This window comes from Ascidia mentula (genome assembly GCF_947561715.1).
Source record: "Ascidia mentula chromosome 2 unlocalized genomic scaffold, kaAscMent1.1 SUPER_2_unloc_32, whole genome shotgun sequence".
Lineage (NCBI taxonomy): Eukaryota > Metazoa > Chordata > Ascidiacea > Phlebobranchia > Ascidiidae > Ascidia > Ascidia mentula.
In genome coordinates this window covers 7,501-10,000 of record NW_028113679.1, presented here as the reverse complement: position 1 = coordinate 10,000, position 2,500 = coordinate 7,501, and the positions used below count along the sequence as shown (strand labels likewise).

Genomic DNA, 2,500 nt, shown 5'->3' with positions numbered 1-2,500 from the left:
CGCCCCTATACCCAAATTTGACGATCGATTTGCACGTCAGAATCGCTACGGTCCTCCACCAGAGTTTCCTCTGGCTTCAACCTCCTCAGGCATAGTTCACCATCTTTCGGGTCCCAACGCGCACGCTCTCGCTCGACCTCTCCGGCAGAGCGGACGAGATCGGCCGGTGATGCGGCCGTCCAGAGAGACGGCATCTCACCTCCGCCGGACCGCGCCGACATTCACTTTCACTGCGCCCATGGGTTTCGCACTGCCCCGTGGCTCGCGCGCACGTTAGACTCCTTGGTCCGTGTTTCAAGACGGGTCGGGAAGGTGGCTGACGTTAGCCGCGGACCCCGTGCGTCTCGCGCGGCGCTGCCCACCCGCAACCGACACGCCGCAACTGGGCACTGAGCACAGTCCCCAACCGGCGACGCACCGGCTCGGACGGGACGCCCGGCCCACGAAGGGCAGACGCGGCGATCCCTCCTCGCCCGGGCGACGGGCCGACGTGTCCGCGCGCCTATAACACCCACCCGGGGGCGGGCTACCTTGCGCGCGGCCTTCTCGCCGCCTCCCAGACGGTCGCGGCCTTCGCACGGCGCTAGTGCGCTGGAGCTGCTCGGAGGACAGCGCGAACGACGGGCCGCAAGGCTCCGCACGCCCACACGCTCCGCTCGGCTTCAGCTGAAAGCGTCGCGCGACTCGACAGGCCCTCCCGTTTGCCTCTCGACGGTTTCACGTACTCTTTAACTCTCTCTTCAAAGTGCTTTTCAACTTTCCCTCACGGTACTTGTTCGCTATCGGTCTCGCGACAGTATTTAGCCTTAGATGGAGTTTACCACCCGCTTTGGGCTGCATTCCCAAACAACCCGACTCGGGGAAGACGCAGAGCGCGCGCCCTCGCCGCCACCATGGGCCTGACACCCGCACCGGGACGAGGCCTCGATCAGAAGGACGCGGGCGGCGAACGACGTACGCGCAGCGAATTCCTTACGCCACAATTCCACGCGCCGCAGAGGCGCGCGGATTCGGCGATGGGCACTTCCCACTTCACTCGCCGTTACTGGGGGAATCCTCGTTAGTTTCTTTTCCTCCGCTTAGTAATATGCTTAAATTCAGCGGGTAGCCTCGTCCGACCTCAGGCCGATAATCCAGTGCCTCGTTTGCGAGAGACACGCGCGCGCCACCGAAGCTCGTGCGAGCGCCGCGCCCGAACGCGAGCCGTGCTGCTCCGGGCCGGGATCCTCTTCGAGGCCGACTCGTAACGAGACGCACGCCGCGTTCGGTTTCGCGCGCTGACACTGCGTTCGTGCTGTCCTGGGCGGGACGACCGTGGCAACGGCCGACACCGCACCGGCCCGACGCGTCGCCGCGCGGGAACGTTACAACGCGACCCTGAGGCGGGCGTGGCGCCGGGATTGACCCGGTGCCGCAATTTGCGTTCAGAACGTCGATGCTCAATGTGTCCTGCAATTCACATTAATTCACGCAGCTAGCTGCGTCCTTCATCGACTCGCGAGCCGAGTGATCCACCGCCAAGAGCCCTCCGTGACTTCGTCAGTTGGACAAGCGCGACCCAGCCGGATTGCACAGTCGAAAAAGCGGTGGCCGAGCGGTCGCCAGCCGTAGGCGACGCATGAAGCCAGCCTGGCACATGGCCACGGCACTCGGCGCAGAACGAAACAGGGTGACCGAAGTGCAATCGCGTGCGCCTCAACAGCGACGAAGGGCGTGCGCGGCCGCCAAGATACGGAGCCTTCTCCACCTGTCGAACGCACGACCACTCGATCGGCGATCGGCCGGTAATGATCCTTCCGCAGGTTCACCTACGGAAACCTTGTTACGACTTTTACTTCCTCTAAATGATCAAGTTAGATCGTCTTCTCGGACGCCGGCGCGGCCGTTGCCGAACGCGCCAGGTCCAATCGGAGGACCTCACTAAACCATTCAATCGGTAGTAGCGACGGGCGGTGTGTACAAAGGGCAGGGACGTAATCAACGCGAGCTGATGACTCGCGCTTACTGGGCATTCCTCGTTCAAGGGAAACAATTGCAATTCCCTATCCCTAGCACGACCGGGGTTCAGCGGGTTACCCGGACCTTCCGGCCTAGGCGGCGACACGCTGATCCGGTCAGTGTAGCGCGCGTGCGGCCCCGAACATCTAAGGGCATCACAGACCTGTTATTGCTCAATCTCGTGTGGCTAAGCGCCACTAGTCCCTCTAAGAAGTTCAACGCCGACCGATAGGGTCGCGTAACTAGTTAGCAAGCCAGAGTCTCGTTCGTTATCGGAATTAACCAGACAAATCGCTCCACCAACTAAGAACGGCCATGCACCACCACCCACAGAATCAAGAAAGAGCTCTCAATCTGTCAATCCTCACTGTGTCCGGGCCGGGTGAGATTCCCCGTGTTGAGTCAAATTAAGCCGCAGGCTCCACGCCTGGTGGTGCCCTTCCGTCAATTCCTTTAAGTTTCAGCTTTGCAACCATACTTCCCCCGGAACCCAAAGACTTTG

At 61.8% G+C, this 2,500-nt stretch overlaps 3 non-coding genes across 3 annotated transcripts in view; all 3 read right to left on the bottom strand.

The window, feature by feature from the left end:
* The window catches only part of LOC145916068 (large subunit ribosomal RNA), a 3,686-nt gene extending 2,558 nt beyond the window's left edge, over positions 1–1,128 (bottom strand). The window contains exon 1 of the ribosomal RNA XR_014404341.1: positions 1–1,128. This exon is cut by the window's left edge and continues 2,558 nt beyond it. This is a non-coding gene — a ribosomal RNA (large subunit ribosomal RNA).
* A 244-nt stretch (positions 1,129–1,372) lies between these two features.
* Positions 1,373–1,526, bottom strand: LOC145916066 (5.8S ribosomal RNA). The gene has a single exon (XR_014404339.1). It is a non-coding gene; the product is annotated as a 5.8S ribosomal RNA (ribosomal RNA).
* Positions 1,527–1,785: 259 nt separating this feature from the next.
* The window catches only part of LOC145916073 (small subunit ribosomal RNA), a 1,824-nt gene continuing 1,109 nt past the window's right edge, over positions 1,786–2,500 (bottom strand). The window contains exon 1 of the ribosomal RNA XR_014404345.1: positions 1,786–2,500. This exon is cut by the window's right edge and continues 1,109 nt beyond it. This is a non-coding gene — a ribosomal RNA (small subunit ribosomal RNA).